At 45.6% G+C, this 23995-nt stretch overlaps 1 protein-coding gene across 12 annotated transcripts in view; it reads left to right on the forward strand.

The window, feature by feature from the left end:
• LOC102124370 (perilipin-2) overlaps positions 1-23995 on the forward strand; it is a 119328-nt gene that overhangs the window by 70894 nt on the left and 24439 nt on the right. For 5 of the 12 annotated variants that reach the window (XM_074017413.1, XM_074017402.1, XM_074017401.1 and 2 more), the window contains exon 4: positions 22651-22780. The exons of 5 other annotated variants lie outside the window; for them this stretch is intronic. The gene's annotated coding sequence lies outside the window, so the exon portion shown is untranslated. Of the gene's footprint in view, positions 1-14380; positions 14529-22650; positions 22781-23995 lie in introns of those variants that run through there. 2 more of the 12 variants (XM_074017405.1, XM_074017411.1) reach the window with 1 other exon arrangement.

A 23995-nucleotide genomic window follows, 5' to 3' on the forward strand; every position in this document is an offset into this window, starting at 1 on the left:
AGATCTCGGCTCACACTACAACCTCCGCCTCCCATGTTCAAGCGATTCCCTGCCTCATCCATGTGCCACCACATCTGGCTAATTTTGTATTTTTTTTTTTTTTAGACGGAGTCTCGCTCTGTCACCCGGGCTAGAGTGCAATGACACCATCTCAGTTCACTGCAACCTCCACCTCCCAAGTTCAAGTGATTCCCCTGCCTCAGCCTCCTAAGTAACTGGGATTACAGGTGTGTGCCACCACACCCGGCTAATTTTTGTATTTTGAGTAGAGACAGGGTTTCACCATGTTGGTCTGGCTGGTCTCGAACTCCTGACCTTGTGATCTGCCCACCTTGGCTTCCCAAAGTGCTGGGATTACAGAAGTGAGCCACCGTGCCCGGCCAATTTTGTATTTTTATCAGAGACCGGTTTCATCTTTTTGGCCAGGCTTGTCTTGAACTCCTGGCCTCAAGTGATCCTCCTGCCACAACCTCCCAAAGTGTTGGGATTATGGGCGTGAGCCACTGCAATCGGCATTGCTAACTTCTTCAATACCCTTCCAGAGATACTTTACTTCCTAAACAAGCAGCTATGAAGTAAGTATTTCCACACTTTGGGAAGTCAAAGTGTTATGCCCAGACCGTTTATTCCCTGAAGAAGACCACCAGAGTCCAGAGTCAAAGCTAAGCAGCAAGGATCTTTATTACAGGTTCGAACCTGGAACTCTCCCTCGCTCGTGAAACGAGACGGGCAGGAGAGCTCCCCCACTGAGCTCCGAGCAGTGTTATATAGTCTAAGAAAAGTGGGCATAGAGTTATTATACAAATCAGATATATGATTGGCTAGTGTTTGAACAAGGCGATTTGGCTAGCTATGATTGGTTCCCGCCATTTCTGATATTTTGGTTCAAACTTTGAGGCGGGAGAGCAGGTTTATGGCAGCAAGAGTTTATCTTACTTAAACACGTCTTGTGACCTTGCCTCAGAACTTACAAAATCTCTGGTATGTGCAAAACAAAATCTCTGGTACGTGCAGAAAACCAGGTACTCACAGAACTTATGAAATCTCTGGTATGTGCAAAGATTAGAGAGCAGAACAAGGGTGTAGCGGGTGGGGGGCGGGTACACATCTATCTTTGTGTCCTTTCAAAAGTGGGAGCATCACTTGAGCTGAGAAGTTTGAGACCAGCTTGAACAACATAGTGAGACCATATCTCTACTAAAAATGAAAGAAATTTGCTGGGCATGATGGTACCTGCTGGTATAGCCTACTTGGGAGACTGAGCGGGGAGGATTGCTGGAACCCAGGAGGCAGAGATTGCAGTGAGCTGTGACCATGCCACTGCACTCCACCCTGGGCAACTGAGCAAGACCCTGTCTCAAAAAAAAAAAAAAAAAATTCCCCTGCCCCCGTTTTATTTTTTTACAAAGGGTAACAATTTATACCCTGCTCTGTATCTTGCTTTTCCATTTGGACAGCTTTCCACATTGTTATACCCATAATTTATTTAATTAGTTCCCTACTGATGGACATTTAGTATCTTTCCAGTCATTTTTTATTGTAAACAATGCCGCTGTGAATTACCTTGTACATATGGCATTTTGCAAAGGTGAAGCTGGTATTATAAACCAAATCTGAGTGTAAAGCCACTAAACTGTGGCACCACACTGCCTCCCAATATGTTGTTAATTGACTTGAGAAGATGATTCTTCCTAACTACTCTCATTTTTTTTTTTCTTTCTGAGACGGAATTTCACTCTTGTTGCCCAGGCTGGAGTGCAGTGGTGATATCTTGGCTCACCTCGACCTCCGCCTCCTGGGTTCAAGCGACTCTCCTGCCTCAGTATCCCGAGTAGCTGGGATTACAGGCATGTGCCACCATGCTGCACTAATTTTGTATTTTTAGTAGAGATGGGGGTGTCTCCATGTTGGTCAGGCTGGTCTCGAACTCCTGACCTCAGGTGATTCGCCCACCTTGGCCTCCCAAAGTGCTGGGATTACAGGTGTGAGCCACTGCGCCTGGCCCACTCGTCTCAATTTTATGAGCATACTTTATGTTTTAATATTCCTGATGCTCAGCTCCCAGCTCCAGGTGCAACCACTCTTGAATACCTGTGAAATTCATAAACATTCAATGTCCTCCAGCAATCCTCTCTGGGAACCTCATCCACACACAGATAACCCTGATCACAGAGTCTAGAAAAGGAAATAATAAACTCAGACCACCTGAGAAAGATTTCCTTTGCTTATAAGTTAAGGTGAATGTACTTTAAGAAGCATCCCAGAAGGGGAAAGTGTCTGTGTAGGGCACATGGAAAGCCTTTCCTAAGGTGAGACAATGATCTGACTCTTGCAAAGACGGATTGCATGTCAGCATCTTGAGCAATATGCCACCTGATCATGTGTGACACGTAGCACAGATCATTTTTGTCTTGCACAACCTTTCACTGTGCATGGGACTAACTTTGCTCTAGATTGGAGTCATTTCCTGTTAAAATGTTACATCTACTTTGTGGTGCTAAGAGGCTTACTGGTCTTAAGATAGATAAATGACTCAGTAACTGTCACTTCCTGAACTTTGGTCTAATTTGCGTTACAATGACATGTACTCCCCTGTGAACTTTCACCTAGATAGCTGATTCCCTGAAATTATTAACAGTACTGCACGTGGGTCTAATAATCCTCTTTACTTCATTGATTTTGAGATATCTAAACACTTCATAGACATTAGCAAATACGTGTAAGTTAAAACTCCTTTCTTCCTTTCTTTCTTTCTCTCTCTCTCTCTCTCTCTCTCTTTCTTTCTTTTCTTTCTTTCGAGACAGAGTCTTGCTCTGTCACCCAGGCTGGAGTGCAGTGGATCAGTCTCTACTCACTGCAACCTCTGCCTCCCAGGTTCAAGCGAATCTTGTGCCTCAGGCTCCCAAGTAGCTGGAATTACAGGCGCACGCTACCATGCCCAGCTAATTTTTTGTATTTTTTAATAGAGATGAGGTTTCAGCCATGTTGACCAGGCTGGTCTCAAACTCCTGACCTCAAATGATCCACCCACGTCGGCCTCCCACTACTCTGGGATTCCAGGTGTGAGTCACTGCAACTGGCCAAAACTCCTTTTTCTATCTCACCCATAAAATACAGCAATGGTCTATAATTTTCATCTTGTGGAAACAGCAATAATAATACTGGTAGAGTCCTTACCACATGCTAGGTATTGTTCTAAGCCCTTTAGATAATACTCTCACGAGGTGGGCTCTATTGTTATTATCTCCATTTCACTTTTTTATTAAAAAAATTTTTTTTTGGCTGGGCATGGTGGCTCATGCCTGTAATCCCAGCACTTTGGGAGGCAGAGGTGGGCAGATCATTTGAGGTCCAGAGTTTGAGACCAGCCTGGCCAACGTTACAAAATCCCGTCTTTACTAAAAATAAAAAAAATTAGCCAGGTATGGTGGCCCACGCCTATAATCCCAGCTACTCAGGAGGCTGGGGCAAGAGAATCCCTTAAGTCCAGGAGGTGGCTGGGCGCGGTGGCTCACGCCTGTAATCCCTGCACTTTGGGAGGCCGAGGCGGGCGGATCACGAGGTCAGGAGATCGAGACCATCCTGGCTAACACGGTGAAATCCCATCTCTACTAAAATACAAAAAAAAAAAATTAGCCGGGCGCGGTGGCGGGTGCCTGTAGTCCCAGCTACTCGGGAGGCTGAGGCAGGAGAATGGCGCGAACCCGGGAGGCGGAGCTTGCAGTCAGCCGAGATCGCGCCACTGCACTCCAGCCTGGTGCACTCTGCCTCAAAAAAAAAAAAAAAAAAAAAGTCCAGGAGGCAGAGGTTGCAGTGAGCCGACATCACACCACTGCAGTTCAGCCTGGGAGACAGAACAAGAAATCATCTCAAAAAAATTAAATTACATTTAAAAATAATAAATAATTTTTTTGGAGACAGGGTTTCACGGTATCGCCCAGGCCAGAATGCAGTGGCACGATCTTGGCTCACTGCAACCTCCACCTCCCGAGTTCCAATGATTCTCCTGCCTCAGCCTTCCATGTAGCTGGGATTACAGGCACCCACCACCATGTCCAGCTAATTTTTTGTATTTTTAGTAGAGAAGGGGTTTCACCATGTTGGCCAGGCTGGTCTTGAACTCCTGATGTCAGGTGATCAACCCATCTTGGCCTCCCAAAGTGCTGGGCTTATAGGAGTGAGCCACTACACCCTGACTTTTTTTTTTTTTTTTTTAAGAGACAGTATTGCTATGTTGCCCAGGCTGGACTTGATCTCCTGGGCTCAAGCGATCTACATACGACGGCCTCCCAAGAAGCTGAGGTTAAAGACCTTGCTCCAAATCCACCCGCTTTGTGAGAGCTTCCTTGCAACACTGACCTCATTCCTCCTGCCACTCTGACTGTAAATGAGCTGCTCCTTCAGCTGTGTCCTCAAGGCATGGTATATCTGATTCTCTCTGTAGGTCACATTCTATCCCCCATGTAGTACATTTTGCTGTTTATAATCTGTTGTAGAATGTAGGCTCCTTGAGATTGAGAACTGACACTATTTCATTTCTATATCCCTTTGCATGTTCTACTTAGGTTTCTGCAACCTCCACCTCGTGGGTTCAAGCAATTCTCCTGCCTCAACTTCTGAGTAGCTGGGATTACAGCACACCCAGCTAATTTTTGTATTTGTAGTAGAGACGGGGTTTCGCCATGTTGGATATGGCTGGTTTCAAACTCCCGACCTCAGGTGATCCTCCCGCCTTGGCCTCCCAAAGTGCTGGGTTTACAGGCGTGAGCCACCACGCCTGGCCACATTATTCACATTTCAAGTGCTCAATTGCTGTATCTGGCTGGCAGCTAGTATATGAGCAACACAGATACAGGGCATTTCCATCACTGTAGAAAGTTCAACCAGACAGTACTAATCTGGAAAGATCATTGGTACAAATCAGTGGAGCTACAGTTTGTTTGTTTTTTTTTGTTTTGTTTTGTTTTTTCTTTTTGAGATGAAGTCTTGCCGTGTTGCCCAGACTGGAGTGAGATCTTGGCTCACTGCAACCTCTGCCTCCCGGGTTCAAGGGATTCTCCTGCCTCACCCTCCCGAGTAGCTGGGACTACATGCAAGTGCCACCACGCCCGGTGAATTTTTTGTATTTTTAGTAGAGACAGGGTTTCGCCCTGTTAGCCAGGATGGTCTCAATCTCTGGACCTCGTGATCTGCCCGCCTCGGCCACCCAAAGTGCTGGGATTACAGGCATGAGCCCCTGCGCCCAGCCTGGAGTTACAGTTTGTATACCATTAAGAAACTGTTCTGGGAGGGTGGGGGCAGTGGCTTATGCCTGTAATCCCAGCACTTTGGGAGGCCAAGGCAAAAGGATCACTTGAGGGCAGGAGTTCAAGAGCAGCCTAAGCAACATAGTGAGACTCCATCTCTACAAAAAATGAAAAATTGGCCAGGCATGGTGGCTTGCCTCTGTAGTCCCAGATACTCAGGATGCTGAGGCAGGAGAATCACTTGAGCCCAGTAGGTCAAGGCTCCAGTGAGCTATGATGGCACCACTGCACTGCAGCCTGGATGACAAGGTTAGACTGTCTCTCAAATAAATAAATAAAAGAAAAAACTGTTCTTGGGAGCACATGAGGGTAACATCGATCATAACATCATCTTGTTAATGATTTACCTTTGGAATATTCAACACTTGGTAAATGACTCAGGCTTACAGTAGAGAAAGAAGAAAAAGAAGTCCGGGCACGGTGGCTCAAGCCTGTAATCCCAGCACTTTATTGGGAGGCCAAGATGGGCGGATCATGAGGTCAGGAGATTGAGACCATCCTGGCTAACACGGTGAAACCCCATCTCTACTAAAAAAAAAAATACAAAAAACTAGCCAGGCGAGGTGGCGGGTGCCTGTAGTCCCAGCTACTTGGGAGGCTGAGGCAGGAGAATGGCGTAAACCCAGGAGGCGGAGCTTACAGTGAGCTGAGATCCGGCCACTGCACTCCAGCCTGGGCGGCAGAGCGAGACTCCGTCTCAAAAAAAAAAAAAAAAAAGAAGAAAAAGAAAAAAAGAAGCCATTAGTAAAACAACCATGGTAGAAAATTGTGCCTGGGCGCAGTGTCTCACACCTATAATCCCAGCACTTTGGGAGGCCGAGGTGGGAAGATCACCTGAGGTCAGGAGTTTGAGACCAGCCTGGCCAACATGTTGAAACCCTGTCTGTATTAAAAGTACAAAAATTAGCCAGGTGTAGTGGGGGGCACTTGTAATCCCAGCTACTCAGGAGGCTGAGGCAGGATAATCACTTGAAACCCAGAGGCGGAGGTTGCAGTGAGCTGAGATTGCAACACTGCACTCTAGCCTGGGTGATAAGAGCAAAAGTATGTCTCAAAAAAAAAAAAAAGAAAACAAAAAAAATTGCTTTGAGGAAACCTCAGTAATCAGAATGTTGTATCTTAAAAGTAATTAACAATCGTGAAAGCATATTTCGGTAGGCCTTTTGCAAGATATACAGAGTAAAAATCAGGCACATAAAGGTTGGGATTATGAAAGGGTGTTCATTCATTTTTCAAGTTTGCGTAGTAACTTTCCTGACATTTATGTCAAGTTAAAAAAAAAAAAAAAAGTCAGATGTCCGGCCACAGTGGCTCAAGCCTGTAATCCCAACACTTTGGGAGGCCAATGTGAGTGGATCACCAGAGGTCAGGAATTCAAAACCAGCCTGGCCAACAAACCCCATCTGTACTAAAAATACAAAAGCTAGCCGGGCACGGTGGCTTGTGCCTGTAGTCCCAGCTACTCAGGAGGTTGAGGCAGGAGAATTGCTTGAACCCAGGAGGCAGAGGTTGCAGTGAGCCGAGATCACACCACTGCACTCCACACTGGGCAACAGAGCGAGACTCCGTCTCAAAAAAAAAAAGTCCCAGCACTTTGGGATGCCAAGGTGGGCAGATCACCTGAGGTTGGGAGTTCGAGATCAGCCTGTCCAACATGGAAAAGCCCCCTCTCTACTAAAATACAAAATTAGCCAGGCGTGGTGGCACATGCCTGTAATCCCAGCTACTGGGGAGGTTGAGGCAGGAGAATCTCTTGAACCGGGGGAGCTGGGGTTGCAGCGAGCTGAGATCGCACCATTGCATTCCAGCCTGGGCAACAAGAGCAAAACTCCATCTCAAACAAACAAACAAACAAACAAAATTAGTCAAGTGTGGTGGTGTGCTCCTGTGGTCCCAACTACTTGAGGGCTGAGGTGGGAGGATTAACCCAGGAAGTCAAGTCTGCAGTGAGCCATGATCATGCCATTGCACTTTTGCCTGGACAACAGAGAGAGATCCTGTTCGAAAAAGAAGAAGAGGAAGAGAGAAGAAGAGGAAGAGGAGGAGGAGAAAGAGGAAGGAGAAAGAGAAAGAAAAGGCTTTCAAGTTGTCATAATTTTCTGGCATCAATGAGAATTGGTACTTTTCCCAGTGGTTTCTCCTGTGATTCTCTCAGCCTGTTCTCTAAATCTAGCCATTACTTAAGGTTTTCTCAGAACCTCCTTTCTTTTCTTTCTGGACCCTCTCCCTTGACCATAAGGCATCTCACACAACTCCTAACTGCTAACTCCAACGAAATGACTCCCAAATCAACCTTCACCACCCTGAGCTATCTGTGCACAGCGGGACACTATGTGCTGGTGTCTAAGGATGACACTTAGACCACAGACCAAGAACATAGGTAACACCTGTGCATTGTAACAAAGCCCTAGATGGGAGGTTGGCAAACCTTGTTTTTAAAGGGCCAGATAGCAAATACTTTCAATTTTGTGGACCATGGGGTTTCCCTGTCCTGATTATTCAGCTTGGTCATTGTAACATGAAAGCAGGCAGAGACAATATGAAATCAAAGAGGCATGGCTGTATCCCCATAGATTTCTATTTGCAAAAACAGGTGGCAGGCAGGAGCTGGTTGCGGTTTGCTAAGTCCTTTGATCATTGATTTTCATACAAGAAACCCCTTCAAAATCCACTAGGAGAGAAAGAAAGAAATGAGAGGGAGGAGAGAGCTCAGTTCTTCCCTCCCATTTATTCCAACCAGAGCAATTTAGCTTTAATCTATTTGTTTACAATGGCTAAGGTTTCATTTGCACAAAGGGTTTCAGGGCCAAAAAGTTTGAAAGCTGCTTGTCTACCAGTTCTCTGAGTTTCATTCTAGGTATGAATCTGTCACCTCCCTCAATCTAGTCACTGTCTGCTTTGATCCACATTCTCTGCCAAAGTAGTAACCGAACTGTCCACTTCTGATCACATTACTTATCAATCTTCACTGACTCCCTGTGAGCCAATCCCAAGCATCCTCCTTAATCTAACATACCTTCTGCATCAGCCACCCAGGGCTCTGTGCAGGAGACTCCCCAAAGGTGCTTTTCCTTCCTTCTCTTTCTGCACATTCTCCCCTTGCCTGGGGAGGCTCTCTGCCTCCCATCCCACGCTCTTTATAATCATCTATTTCACCACGCAGAATCATCTATTTCACCACCCACTCTTCTATGTTCCTGCTGTACTTTGTTCATGGGGCTTTTATGTGTGCATGTTCTAACTCCCCAGCTGGATTAATTATCCCTATTAAGGGCAGGAATCACATTTTGTAGATCTCTGTACCCAGAACAGGCGTTAGCGTGATACCATATCCACAGCAGCTATTTGAGCTCTTTATTTAGGTTGAAATGGGGCATGCCCTGGCAGAGTGCATCCTACCTCACTAAATATTTCTTCACCTGTCTGTCATCTTCTCACTCCCACCTCCTCTCACTGTCTGTGGGAGGCTATCTTTACAATGCACAAGTGTTACCTAAGTTCTTAGATTATAAGAACACCTGGTTGATGCCTGGGAGCTAAAAGAACAAGATCCAGATCAACTAGCAGTGAACAAGACATGAGAAAGGGGCTTGAGAGACAAGTCCACAAGCCTTGTATGACAGGCAGACATAAGCTCTCTGGCCCAAGTGGGCAAGGTCTAGGCTGAGGCAATTGCCAGAGTTTGGAAAGACATGGTTTTACAGCAGAAAGAGAGCAGCAGATCTTGGAAAAGAACATGCTTAATATTTACAACTGTTTAACATTAGGTGGATTTCTAATCCTCTGAGCCTCGTCTGTAAATTAGGAATAAAATATCTTCTGTAATGCTCTGAGGGTTAGGAATAATGTTCCTCATACATAGCATACAGAGCAGGGGCTCAGTAAGTGGAATTACAGGTTGTGAAGAAAGGGAGTAAAGAGGCAAATGAGATGTGAAAAACACAAAGAAGGAAAGGGTTGTTTTTAAGATAAATGTCTTTATTTTTCTTTATAGTCTTGCTTTGTTGCCCAGGCTGGACTCGAACTCCTGGCCTCAAGTGATCATCCCACTTTGGCCTCCCAAAGTGTTAGGATTACAGGCATGAGTCACCACGCCTGGCCAAGATAAATGTCATGAACTACTGCCTTCCCTCCCCCCCCCCATGTATGACCAGCAAATCACATTGGGCTCCTTTTAACTGTGGCTGAAGTGAGACTGTAATGATGTGGCATGTGCATAGGAATCATTTGGGAATCTTGTGAAATGTCAGATTCTCATTCCATAGGTCTGGGTGAGCCTGATACTATGCATTTATGAGGTAATTCTGCTGATCTGTGAACCACACTGTGAGTAGAAAAGTGGTCGTCCACGTAGGCCGTTGAGATAAAAACAGATGAGTCGGCTGGGATGCCTGGTCGGCTTCCCGCACATGTCTAAAAACTACCACACTTTCAAGAAGAAGGAGGTCAGCTGAGGGAGGTTAAACTGTTAGGGAGAATAGCACCACGTGGAATGATAAGGGCCAAAGGATAGAGAAATTACAAGTGAAAAAGAGAACTTGTGTTCTTTGGGGCTTATCTACAGACCATATTCAGACACAGAAACTGGATTTAAATTCTTCTCAGGGAACGTTAATCTCTTTGGACCTTGGTTTAGATGCTGGAATAATTAAAAAAAAAAAAAAAAGATTAAGCAAGATAGCATTAGAGCTTTTGCAACAAGACACAGTTTCATCAGCGGTAAAATGAGAATAATAATAACAATACCTAAAGCAAATGTAGCAAATTAGTCATTGCAGAATCTAGGTGGTGGGAGTGGGAGTGTTCACTGAACAATTCTTTCTTTTTTTTTTGAGATGGAGTCTCACTCTGTCTCCCAGGATGGAGTACAGTGGTGTGATCTCAGCTCACTGCAGCCTCTGCCTCTGGGATTCAAGCGATTCTCCGGCCTCAGCCTCCCGAGTAGCTGGGATTACAGGTGCCTGCCACCACACCCAGCTAATTTTTGTAGTTTTGGTCGAGACGGGGTTTCTCCATGTTGGCCAGGCTGGTCTCAAACTCCTGATCTCAAGTGATCTGCTCACCTTGGTCTCCCAAAGTGCTGGGATTAGAGGCATGAGCTACCGCACCCGGCCCCATTGAACAATTCTTTCAACTTTCCTGTATGTTTGAAAAATCTTCATAGTGAAATGTTGAAAAAAATATGCTTCCAAATAAGGTTGAAATTAGACAAATTAGAGTAAAATAGAGGAATGTAAATAACATTAGCCCAGCCTGAACAGTAGTTACTCTCTAAGGGACATTCTTTTAGCAGTTTTATAAATTATTTCAGAGGCAGAAATACACGTAAAATATTTCTGAGGGCCAGGCATGGTGGCTCACGCCTGTAATCCCAGCACTTTGGGAGGCCGAGGCAGGCAGATCACCTGAGGTCAGGAGTTCAAGACCAGCCTGGCCACCATTGTGAAACCCTGTCTCTACTAAAAATACAAAAATTAGCCAGGTGTGGTGGCGGGCACCTGTAATCCCAGCTACTTGGGAGGCTGAGGCAGGAGAATTGCTTGAACCTGGGGGGCAGAGGTTGCAGTGAGCCGAGATATCGCCACTGCACTGCACTCCAGCCTGGGCAACAGAAAGAGACTCCGTCTCAAAAAAAAAAAAAAAGAGAGAAAAGAAAAGATAGCAGTGATTGCCTCCAGGGAGGGAGAACTTTGTGAGTAGACGACAGAATGGAAGGGAGGCTTTTCACTATATTCTTTTTTGTAAGTTTTGCATGTCAGATCATGTGTTACTACCTATTCAAAAATAAATAAAATTATAGCCAGGCATGGTGGCTCACACCTGTAATCCCAGCACTTTGGGAGGCCAAGGCAGGCAGATCACTTGAGGTCACGAGCTTGAGACCAGCCTGGCCAATATGGGGAAACCCCATTTCTACTAAAACTACAAAAATTAGCTGGGTGTGGTGGCAGGTGCCTGTAATCCCACCTACTTGAAAGGCTGAGGCGGGAGAATTGCTTGAACCTGGGAGGCAGAGGTTGCAGTGAGCCAGGATCACGCCACTGCACTCCAGCCTGGGTGACAGAGATAGACTTCATCTCAAAATAAATAAAATCAAAATCAAAACGTAGAGGTCTCAAAGTCTAATAGTTTGCCTCTCTTCCAAGCAGTTTAATCATTAAGTTGCAGAATTTGCTGTGCATGACCCTTGGTTATCAAAGAGGTCAACGTCCAGCTTCATTGAAGTGGTACATAATGAGGCTGAATTGACCTGTGCACAGCCAGTTGACTCGATCTATTTGAGGACATTTTTAGTTATGAGCCAAAGGACTGCATTTTCCATTCCTGCGTTCCAGTCAGGCTGAGCTCACGAAGTATCTAGGTTGTATAGCCAGAGGCAGACTGGAGGTCTAGTAGGTGTATGTTAAAGAATGTAGACAAAGATAGGGAGTGAAGAGCTACACGTCACAACTGGGGCATAGTCCTGTGTCAGGAATATTTTACATGTTCCATACTTAAAGTTTACAAAGTATTTATAGACATTGCCTTCTCTGAGTCATCCAATTTCTCTGGATGGCAAGTGGGCAAGGATTTTGTCCTGTCTTACTAAAGAGGAAAACTGAGTGTGGTGACCATGAGACACACCGCTCAGATATCCTTCCAACTGCAGGGAGCAATTGACTGAGGGCCCCTGCTGCCTTCTGAACTCCATCACCACGTGTGAGCGAGGCCACGCACCCATGGGCTACTTCCAGCCAGTGACAAAGTGTGGCAGGGATATTAAGGCAGGCTGATACTTTGGAGATATGGGACTCCTCTGATGACTGCAATGCTCCCGCAGCCTCGCTGAACTTTCCTTAGAATACACTGTAACGTAACGTGCTTCTACCCACCTTTCCCTCCTTTCCTCTCTTCTTCACTTGGGTTGAGGTCTGTATCGCAGTCTGATGGGCCTGCCAGCCTCTCCTGGCTCCTTCCCATTTTCTCTTAGAGGCATTTCCTGCAAGTTGAATACTATGTTGGCATTAAACATAGATCTGGGTGATTCTAGGTATGCTTGTAATCGCTGCAATATATTGTCTTTGTCTTCAGAAATTAATTTCAACTTGAGTCATTAGATAGGCAAATCTTTTTTTCTACCAGTTTATCATTTTGCATACTTTATTAAAAATATTTACATATACATGTGATTCTGTGTGGCATATTACATAGGCATAGAAATAACAATTGACTAGGCACACTGACTCACACCTGTAATCCCAGCACTTTGGGAAACCAAGGCAGATGGATCATTTGAGGCCAGGAGTTCAAGACCAGCTTGGCCAACATGGTAAAACCCTGTCTCTACTAAAAATACAAAAAATTAGCTGGGGATGGTGGTGCATGCCTGTACTTCCAGATACTTGGGAGGCTGAGGCAGAGGAATCGCTTGAACCTGGGAGGTAGAGGTTGTAGTGAGCTGAGATCATACCACTGCACTCCAGCCTGGGTGACAGAGTGAGGCCCTGTCTGCCCTGCAAAAAAAAGAAAAAAGAGAAAGACAGGTTCTCACTGTGTTGCCCAGGCCAAAATGCAGTAGCCGTTTACAGGTGTGATCATAGTGCATGACAGCACTGTGATCGCCTATGATCACTCTTAAACTCCTGGTCTCAAGCAATTCTCCTGCCTCAGCCTCATGAGTAGCTGGGACAACAGGCACATGCCACCATGCCTGGCTATTTATTATTATTATTGAGATGGAGTCTCACTCTGTTGCCCATGCTGGAGTGCAGTGGGGCAATCTCAGCTCACTGCAATCTCTGCCTCCCGGGTTCATGCAATGCTCCTGCCTCAGCCTCCCGAGCCCTGGGATTACAGGTGTGCACCACCATGCCCAGCTAGTTTTTGTATTATCATTATTTTTTTTAATGAGGTCTCACTGTCGCCCAGGCTGGAGTGCAGTGGTGCAATCCTGGCTCACTGCAAACTCCGCCTCCCGGGCTCAAGCAATTCTCCTGCCTCAGCCTCCCAAGTAGCTGGGATTATAGGCATGCACCACTACACCCAGCTAATTTTGTATATTCAGTAGAGACAGAGTTTCACCATGTTAGCTAGGCTGATCTGGAACTCCTGACCTCAGGTAGTCTAAATGCCTCAGTCTCCCAAAGTGCTGGGATTACAGGTGTAAGCCATTGTGACGGACCCTAGTTTTTGTATTTTTAGTAGAGACAGGGTTTTACCATGTTGGCCAGACTGGTCTCATACTCCTGACCTCAAGTGACCCATCCACCTCAGACTCCCAAAGTGCTGGAATTACAGGTGTGAGCCACCATGCCCGGCCCAAACCTGGCTATTTAGTGTTTATGAAGACTTCAAGGTATTTTTGTTGTTGTTGTTCTTTGTAAAATAATGTGTCCTGCCACATTGTCCACTCCACTTTTCTTTTTTCTTCTTTTTTTTTTTTTTTTTTTGAGACAGAGTCTTGCTCTGTCACCCAGGCTAGAGTGCAGTTGCCCGATCTTGGCTCACTGCAACCAGGCTCAAGCGATCTTTCCACCTCAGCCTCTTTAGTAGCTGGGAATACAGGCTACAGGCACACACCACCATGCCTGGTTAATTATTGAATTTTTTTATACAGATGAGGTTTCACTATGTTGCCCAGGCTGGTCTGGAACTCCTGGGCTAAAGCAGTCCTCATGTGTCAGCCTCCCAAAGTGCTGAGATTACAGGCACGAGCCACTTCACTTTTCCTTTTCTTTATTAACGCTCTGGAGTTTGTAATTATATGGCCAACCTAGGGGTTCTGGGAACTTACTCAGGCCAGGAGAATTACCATTTGCAGGTGGCCCTTGTGGCTTGGCAAGGAATGTCATCAACCCGCACATGCTGGTCAAAGGTGTCACCAGGAGAATGGAGACATTGTCAGCTGTGAGCAGGACATCATTTGACATAGGGTGGGAGGAGGCAGAGCAATCAGCAGGCTCTTACTTCTAGACTGTTCTTGGAGTTGGCTGGCAGCAACCTGATTGGCAATAGTTGTTTGCCTGAGTTCCCAGGAGTCCACTATGAGTTCATTCTGGTTGAACAGAACGTTTTGTCAGAACAATTAGGGCTTTCTTTCTAAAGTGTGCTTGGCTGGAAAAGAAAGCAGGAGCCCTCAAGGGCTCATAATCGAGCAGTGGCTGACACTGAAGTGATGCATGGAAGAAAGGCTACCAAGCAAGGGAGGTGGAGAGTAGTTTGAAGCAACTGGGGTAAGCTGAGGTATGTGAAAGCAGCCCTTCTGCTCGTGCGTCCCCACAGAGACAGCAAGTGTGGCTAGAGACGAGGAAGAGTGTGCCAAAGCCAGAGGGCCACAGGAAAGGGAAGGCTTGGGCAGCAGTACGTGACTTGGTGAAGACATGAAGAATGTCTTCAAGGAACTTGTCTATGTAGCAAACTGGTGATGAGCTGGTCTTGTTGAGTCGGCGTAGTAAGGAATCAGTACTTTACACACATGCACACGCACGCACACGAGAGAGAGAGAGAGAAAGAGAGAGAACAGTATTGCCTTGCCTCTTTACAACAGATATCTCAGTTACTAACTGTATATTCTGGACTCTTCAAGAGCAGGGGTCATGATTTTTTTTTTTTTTTTTTTTTTGTGAGACAGAGTCTTGCTCTGTTGCCCAGGCTAGAGTGCAGTGGTGTGATCTCAGCTCACTGCAACCTCTACCTCCTGGGTTCAAGAGATTCTCCTGCCTCAGCCTCCCTAGTAGCTGGGATTACAGGCGCATGCCACCACGCCTGGCTATTTTTGTATTTTTTAGTAGAGACGGGGTTTCACCATGTTGGCCAGGCTGGTCTTGAACTCCTGACCTCATGATCCATCTGCCTTGGCCTCCCAAAGTGCTGGAATTACCGGCATGAGCCACTGCACCCGGCCGAGGGGTCATGAATTTTACCTCTATTGATCCCCTAATGTTACCCAATACAGGGCTGCACACTTGCCAGGGCCTCCTCGAATACAGTATATTATTCTTTTGGGCATCTTGGAAAACAGGTTCTTGACATCCTGCCAATGTGCACTATGCTAAATGGTTTCCATGCTCAAAAGCGCGAAAGTTCCCCACCTCATCTTCAACATTCTTCCTCCACATATTTTTAGGGCTCTACCTAGCAGTTCAGTTCTAAGCACATCTTTCACTAAGCATGAGGTTTGTTAGTGCTGACAGTCAATACCAGATTAAACCTGTGTGTCCCTTAGCCATTTGCAGAGAGACCTGGGAAATCAACCATAAACAAAAGGCACATGGGGGTGAGAAGATAGGTGAGGACTTACAGGGAAATTGCTCATTCTGATGGTGAAGACAGTCCTGACAGACCTGAGGGAAAAGGTTACAAGGAAAGGAAGCCCAAGGGCTTCTACTTTGTCCCAGATTTGTATCTGCATGTGTGATTTTTTTGGTTTTGTTTTGTTTTGTTTCTTTTTTTGAGACGAGTCCTGCCCTGTCACCCAGGCTGGAGTGCAATGGTGCGATCTCGGCTCACTGCAACCCCCAGCCTTCCGGGTTCAAGCGATTCTCCTGCCTCAGCCTCGCAAGTAGCTGGGATTACAGGCACAAACTACCACACTCGGCTAATTTTTGTGTTTTTTTTAGTACAGACAGGGTTTCACCATGTTGGCCAGGCTGGTCTCAAATTCCTGATCTTGTGGTCCACCCGCCTCAGCCTCCCATAGTGCTGGGATTACAGCTGTGAGCCACCATGCCTGGACTGCATGCATGATTTTCTGCCCATTCAGAGGACTGGTAAGGAGCTGCCAAATCTTTTCAGGGACCCTCACAGCTGCTTGGAGATTGTGAATCAGGGATTCTCATGAACAGGCACAACTATCACAAGAAGTCCGGCATGAAGTGAATGATGGTAGTATGTGGTCCACTGCTAAGAGATGTGACGTGCTGCTTTTGTTTTTAAAAATTCTCTGTGTTATACTTTCTGCTTACAAAAGGAGAAATATAGGCTCACTAAACATTTTCCAACATTATAAGAGATACATAATATGAAAAGTGTGAAAGTTTTTTTTACGATCCCTGCCCATCTATCCCAGATCACCATTGCCAATTATTTGGTATATCTCTTGAGATGGCATGCTTTCTGATTTTGAAGCAGATTGTGTCGGTTTTGTTTTGTTTTGTTTTGAGACAGGATACGGTTTTGACACCCAGGAGGGAGTGCAGTGGTGCAGTCTTGGTTCATTGCAGCCTCCACCTCCCAGGCTCAATCCATTCTGTCACCTCAACCTCCTGAGTAGCTGGGAAAACAGGTGCATGCCACCACACCCAGTTGATTTTGTATATTTTGTAGAGCCAGAGTTTCAACATGTTGCCCAGGCTGGTCTCCAACTCCTGAGCTCAAGTCGTCCACCTGCCTCGGCTTCCCAAAGTGCTGGGATTACAAGCCACTGTGCCCAGCCAGGTTGTGACTTAAAATGTGCAATATCTTTGACTTCCAAAAATTGCACCACAAACAGATTCCTTGGCAGTTTGGAGTGTATGTCCCAATCTGTGTGTATGTGTGGGTACAAGAGGAAGAGAGAAAGAATAAATGTAATAAAATCACTGCTATTCCTTTTCTGGGAAATAGTCTTCAGTTCTTGATTTTTATCTTTCATAGGAAATTGTGTTATTAGGTAGCCAGATCATTTATCTAACGTGAATATATTAAAATTTAGTTCAGTCTGAGACTACCCCAATCAGAATCTCCCCCGCCCTCCATTAAATAAATAAGAACTGGTTATGAGCCTCATATGCTCACCTGGTGGAGAGCTGTCAAGAACATGGTGAGCCTGGCCGACATGGCGAAACCCTAACTCTACTAAAATTACAAAAATTAGCCGGGTACCGTGGCAGATGCCTGTAGTCCCAGCTACTCGGGAGGCAGGAGAACCGCTTAAACCCAAGAGGTGGAGGTTGCGGTGAGCCGAGATCACGCCACTGCACTCCAGCCTGGGTGACGGAGTGAAACCTTGTCTCAAAAACAAAAACAAAAACAAAAACAAAAAACAATTAACCAGTCATGGTGGCAGGCGCTGGTGATCCCAGCTACTCAGGAGACTGAGGCAGGAGAATCACTTTAACCCAGGAGGTGGAGATTGCAGTGAGCCGACATTGTGTCACTGCACTCCAGCCTGGGTGACAGAGTGAGACTCTGTCTTAAATAAAAAAAATCAAGAGCTCTTGGTTAACTAGAGACATTTGGATTTAGCTATTCTACATTTCCAGGGTTACATCTGTAGACCTATAAAGCCAGCCTGAGATGTGTTAATATCGGGAGTGGAGGGGTGGCAGAGTGTTTCTGAGTTCGTATTCCATTTCCGTTAGTTATATCTAATCAGAATCTGAGTGATGAATGTCAGTGAGGGCAGATTCATGGCTGATCTGTATTTCAGTTTCAGAACAATAGACTGTTTCTTCTCCTCTGACAGTAGACTAGAGTGATTTCATTTGCTAAAGCCCAAGCATGAACATTTCTGGAAGCTTAGAAAAGTGATGTTTCAGGCTGAGCGCGGTGGCTCACGCCTGTAATCCCAGCACTTTGGGAGGCCAAAGCAGGCAGATCATGAAGTCAGGAGATCAAAACCATCCTGGTTAACATGGTGAAATCCCGTCTCTACTAAAAATACAAAAAATTAGCCGATGTGGTGGCACACGCCTATAGTAGCAGCTACTGGTGAGGCTGAGGCAGGAGAATTGCTTGAACCCGGGAGGTGGAGGTTGCAGTGAGCTGAGATTGCACCACTGCACTCTAACCTGGGCAAAAGAGCAAGACTCAGTCTCAAAAAAAAAAAAAAAAAAAAGAAAAGAAGAGAAAAAAGAAAAGTGACAGCTGGATGTGATGGCTCATGCCTGTAATCCCAGCACTTTGGGAGGAGTGAGGGGGTGGTGGTGGAACATCTGAGGTAGGAGTTCGAGACCAGCCTGGTCAACATGGTGAAACCCCATCTCTATTAAAAACACAAAAATTTAGCCGGGGCGTGGTGGCAGGCACCTGTAATCCCAGCTACTCGGGAGGCTGAGGCAGAAGAATTGCTTGAACCCAGGAGGCAGAGGCTGCAGTGAGCCGAGATCGTGCCACTGCACTCCAGCCTGGGCAGCAGAGTGAAACACCATCTCAAAAAAAAAAAAAAAAAGAAAAAGAAAAGTGATGTTGCTATGGTAGATGCCATTCTTACAGCATAACTTTGTATCGCAAACCTTTTTTATTTTTTCATTGCAGTGCTCTAACTTCAAAGACAGATTGATTTGTTTTCGTTTTTGTTTTTTGAGACAGAGTCTTGCTCTGTCGCCCAGGCTGGAGTGCAGTGGTATGATCTCAGCTCACTGCAACCTCTGCTTCCCAGTTTGAAGCAATTCTCCTGCCTCCGCCTCCCCAGTAGCTGGGACTACAGGCATGAGAGCCCATACCTGGCTAATTTCTGTATTTTTAGTAGAGATGGGGTTTCACCACATTGGCCAGGCTGGTCTCAAACTCCTGACCTCTCAAGTGATCTGCCCATCTCAGCCTCTCAAAGTGCTGGGATTACAGGCGTCAGCCACCAGACCCGCCATTGATTTGTTTTTTGTTTCTTCTTTTATTTTTCTCTGCCTCTTTGCATGCCTCAATCAGATGATTTTGTGTTTGTTTTAGAGATCTGTTAAAATTACATCAGGCTAACTTGACATCAATACAGCCTTACATTTTAGAAGACAAATTCTGAATTCTTGATGGATTTTATAACATTTATAATAGTGTGGTAATCACGTTTGCTAAACTTTGGAAATCATGATGCAACCAACCCTCTGCCTTCACATAGTGAAGCCTTTTGGATTTTTCTTTAATGAAATATTAAATTGAATGTGGAACTTTGAGTAATTGGCCCAGATAAAAGAAATGACTCATCCAGGGATGACAAAAATTAATCCTGACCTTGAGGATTTCACTCTGCCAACTCAGAGAGTGAGATACACTGGCATTGATTGGTAAAGTCAGAGTTCCCCTAACTCCCTCAGTTGTTTTTGAGTCATTAAGAACTACTAATATTAGCCCTGTCAGAAGCCAGCCTAAGAAAAGAATATTTGCCAAATGCAATTCCAGAGCTGGGATGTTGAGGTAGACAGTGAATATAATAGTTAAGTTATTCCTGAAATTTTAGCTCAGTTCTCTTTACAAAATTAACATACTAATATATTAAAATTCACTCCTTTTCTCCTACTCCTACTTCCTACTGGCTCTCAAAAAATAGGACTCAGAAATGAAAGGATCAGGCATCTTCACAAAAATGAAGGAAGCCAAGCCTGAGCTGTCCATGGCTTCTCAAGTCTGCACCTGTAATCCTAACTATTTGGGAGGCTGAGGCAGGAGGACGGCTTGAGCCCAAGAGTTTGAGGCCAGCCTGGACAACACAGTGAAACTTTGCCTCTAAAAAAAAAAAAAAAAAAATGGTTTCAGGGTTATTGTTTTTTGTTTTTTGTTTTTTTTCCCAAACGTGGCTAGCAACAGCACTTGCCTCCAACAAAACTGCAGAGGCAGCTATCCCAGAGTACAATGGTGTGATCTCGGCTCACTGCAACCTCCGCCTTCCAGGTCCAAGCAAACCTCCTGCCTCAGCCTCTTGAATAGCTGGGATTACAGGCATACGCCACCATGCCCAGCTAATTCTTGTATTTTTAGTAGAGACAGGGTTTCTCCATATTGGTCAGGCTGGTCTCGAACTCCCGACCTCAGGTGATTGCCCGCCTCGGCCTCTCAAAGTGCTGGGATTACAGGCATGAGCCACCGTGCCTGGCCCCCCAGGTATCAGGGTTTTTAAGGACAATTTGGTGGGTAGGGGAAGCCAGTGAACTGGAGGTGCTGACTGGTCAGGTCAGAGATGAAATCATAGGGGTCGAAGCTATGTTCTTGCACTGAGTCAGTTCCGGGGTGGGAGGGCTATAAGATCAAATGAGCTAGTTTATCGATCTAGGTTGTGCCAGCTGATCCATCAAGTGCAGGATCTGCAAAATACCTTAAGCACTGGTTTTAGGTTTTACATTAAACCTAAAATTTAGATGATGTTATTCCCAGGAGCAATTTGAAGAGGGTCAGAGTCATGTAGGCTCCAGTTTCATGACTCCTAAACCATAATTTTTTTTTTTTTTTTGAGACAGAGTCTTGCTCTGTTGCCCAGGATGGAGTTCAGTGGCACAACCTCGGCTCATTGCAACCTCCGCCTCCCGGGTTCAGCCGATTCTCTGCCTCTGCCTCCTGAGTACCTGGGATCACAGGCACCCGCCACCATGCCCGGCTGATTTTCGTATTTTTAGTACAGATGGGGTTTCACCGTTTTGGCCAGGCTGGTCTTGAACTCCTGACCTCATGATCCACCTGCCTCTGCCTCCCAAAGTGCTGGGATTACAGGCGTGAGCCACCGCACCCGGCCCTAAACCATAATTTGTAATCTTGCGGCTAATTTGAGAGTTCTATAAAGGCAGTCTAATCCCTAGGCAAGAAGGGGCTTTGTTTTGGGAAAGGGGTGTTATCATCTTTGCTTTAAACTCTAAACTGTAGCCGGGCATGGTGGCTCACGCCTGTAATCCCAGCGCTTTGGGATGCCAAGGCAGGTGGATGACCTGAGGTCAGGAGTTTGCCAACAGCCTGACCAACACGGAGAAACCCCATCTCTACTAAAAATACAAAATTAGCAGGGCGTGGTGGTACATGTCTGTAATCCCAACTACTCCGGAGGTTGAGGCAGGAGAATCGCTTGAACCGAGGAGGTGGAGGGTGCCGTGAGCCGAGATTGCACCACTGCACTCCAGCCTGGGCAACAGGAGCAAAACAACGTATCAAAAAAACAAAATAAAACAAAACAAAAAAACCTCTAAACTATAAACTAAGTTCCTCCCAAAGTTAGTTCAGCCTACACCCAGGAGTGAACAAGGACAGCTTGGAGGTGAGAAGCAAGATGGAGTTGGTTAGGTCAGATCTCTTTCACTGTCTCAGTTACAATTTTGCAATGGCCGCTTCAGTAGTGTGTGGGGGAAGAAGTGTGTGTGTGTCTGTGAGTGTTGAGGGAGTTGTTCTTTTTTTTTTTTTTTTTTTTTTTTGAGAGGATATCTGGTTCTATTGATCATGAGGTCAGGAGATCGAGACCATCCTGGCTAACACGGTGAAACCCCGTCTCTACTAAAAAATACAAAAAAAAAAAAAAAAAAAAAAAAACTAGCCGGGCGAGGTGGCGGGCGCCTGTAATCCCAGCTACTCGGGAGGCTGAGGTAGGAGAATGGCGTGAACCTTGCAGTGAGCCGAGATCAGCTGCATTTGAGGGATAAATTCCCAGTGAACAAGGTCGAGACAGTAGGAGCGATGACACACAGGAATCCTATACTAGGATGTGTTCAAAGGACTATAAGTAAATCTGTGTGACTAGAGCTTAAAGTTTAAGACAGGTGCAACGCCAAAGTATCTGAGACAGGACTCAATCAATTTAGAAGTTTATTTTGCAAAGGCTAAGGACACACACATGGGAGACAGGTCTGTGCCTTTCTCCAAAGATGATTTTGAGGGTTTCAATATCTAAAGGGTAAAGGAGTGGATACTGGGGAGAGGAGAAATTTTTAAGAGGTGTGGGCCGATAAGAGGCAAATGGTTGCATTCCTTTGAGTCTTTGGTTAGCCATTGACATGTGAGATGGGGGGTAGAGGAATAGTCATGCATTCATCTAGCTCAGTGAATCTGCATTTTTACATACGATAAAATAAACATAGGCCAGAGGAAGCAATTAGATTTTAATTTGTCTCAGGTGAGCTGAGAGATGATGTTGAGTTCTGTCCTATGTCTCACCCCTGTGAATATAAGCTATCAATTTACAGTGTGAGGATGAAATTCAACAGAAATGTTTTAGGGTAAAGATCTTAGGGCCCACAAGGAATTTCCTAGTGGGCAAATTATGAGGGCGGTATGTAGCTTTTTTGTTTTGTTTTCTTTTGAGACAGGGTCTCACTCTATTACCCAGGCTGGAGTGCAGTGTCTCCATTATAGCAGTCCCCAACTGCAGCCTTGACCACCCAGGCTCAAACGATCCTCCCACCTCAGCCCACCAAGTAGCTAGGACTACAGGCACATGCGACCACACCCGGCTAATTTTTGTATCTTTTGTAGAGACAGGATTTCACCATGTTGCCCAGGCTGGTCTCAAACTCCTGGGTTCAAGTGATCGCCTGCGTCAGCCTCCCAAAGGACTGGGATTACAGGCATGAGCCACTGCTCCTGGCTTATGTAGCTTATCTTTGAATAGGAGGCAGGTTTGTGTGACACATCCCCAGCTTGACTTTTCCCTTTGGCTTAGTGATTTGGGGGTCCCAAGATTTATTTTTCTTTCACATAGGTAAAGTCCAGAGAAGAAGCTGGTGAGAAAGAGACAGGAGCCAGATCCTGAATGACGGTAAATTGAATCCTGGAGGGAACCAAACAAAGCCCTGAAAACCTCCAAGAATCTCAAGTTCGCCAAATCCATGGTAATGTCCTGCCACTCCCCAGGACTGCCACACTGCACACACCTTATCTAATGGCAACCTACCGCAGGGGCCAAGGAAAAACGTCCCCTTTGTCCTCTGGAGGTTCACTGAAAAATCAGCTGGCAAAAAGCACACTAACAGGAGAAAAGATGTATATGTATTATTATAAAAAGATGTAAATGTATTATTATAAAAAGACGTAAATGTATTATTGGGCATGTGGGGGAACCACAGAGTAATTACTCCACCTCTCAGTGGGTTCAGAAGCTTATATACCACTCCTGAGGTTACACAAATTTTGGGGGCTCAGAGAATGCCCCAAAACAGGTAATGGTGGTAAATCAGGATTTAGTGGCAAGACAGAAATGGAAACTTGGCTAGCAAAAGTCATCTCATTATGTAGATTAGGGGTCCCCAAACTTTGGGCCATTTACATTGTGGCCATTTACATTCCTGTTAGGAATAGGGCCGCACAGCAAGAGGTGAGTGGCGAGTGAGTGAGCAATACCGCCTGAGCTCTGCCTCCTGTCAGGTCAGCAGCTGTTACTAGGTTCTCTTAGGAGCAAGAACCCCATTGTGAACTGCACATGCAAGGGATCTAGGTTGCGGCTCCTCATGAGAATCTAATGCCTGATGATTTAAGGTGGAACAGTTTCATCCTGAAAACCATCCCCCTGCCCTGGTCCATGGAAAAATTGTCTTCCATGAAACCTATCCCTGGTGCCAAAAAGGTTGGGGACCACTTATGTAGATGAAACCTCACAGGTAGTAGCCATTGGAGAGAATAGATGGTTAATGTTTCTTTCAGACCTTTAAAGGTGTCAGACTCTCCACTAACCTTTCCTATATCTGGACAAGGGAAAGCCTCAGAGAGCACCTGGCTGCATCAGTGCAGATTTTCTCTGTATATTGCAAGCCTCTCCCACAAAAAAACAAAAAACAAACAAACAAAAAAAACAAAAACAGCTTCATAGGACTACTTCCGCTTGCAGGTCCTCTGAACAGCCATCTCAAAATATGTGAAAGAAGTATAGTCTAGGGTAAAATTTTTTTGTTTGCTTCACTATGCATCTCACCTTGGGTGTTATTCTTGCCACTGGTTTCATGTTCTCAGACTCATGAAGCTGAAAAAGAGTTGGGGGTGCAGAATTTGGTGTGCTTCATCCTTTGTGGGCTTGAAGAGTCTCTTGTTCCCAAGATTAGTCCCTGGGGCCC

This window comes from Macaca fascicularis, chromosome 15, assembly GCF_037993035.2.
Source record: "Macaca fascicularis isolate 582-1 chromosome 15, T2T-MFA8v1.1".
NCBI lineage: Eukaryota > Metazoa > Chordata > Mammalia > Primates > Cercopithecidae > Macaca > Macaca fascicularis.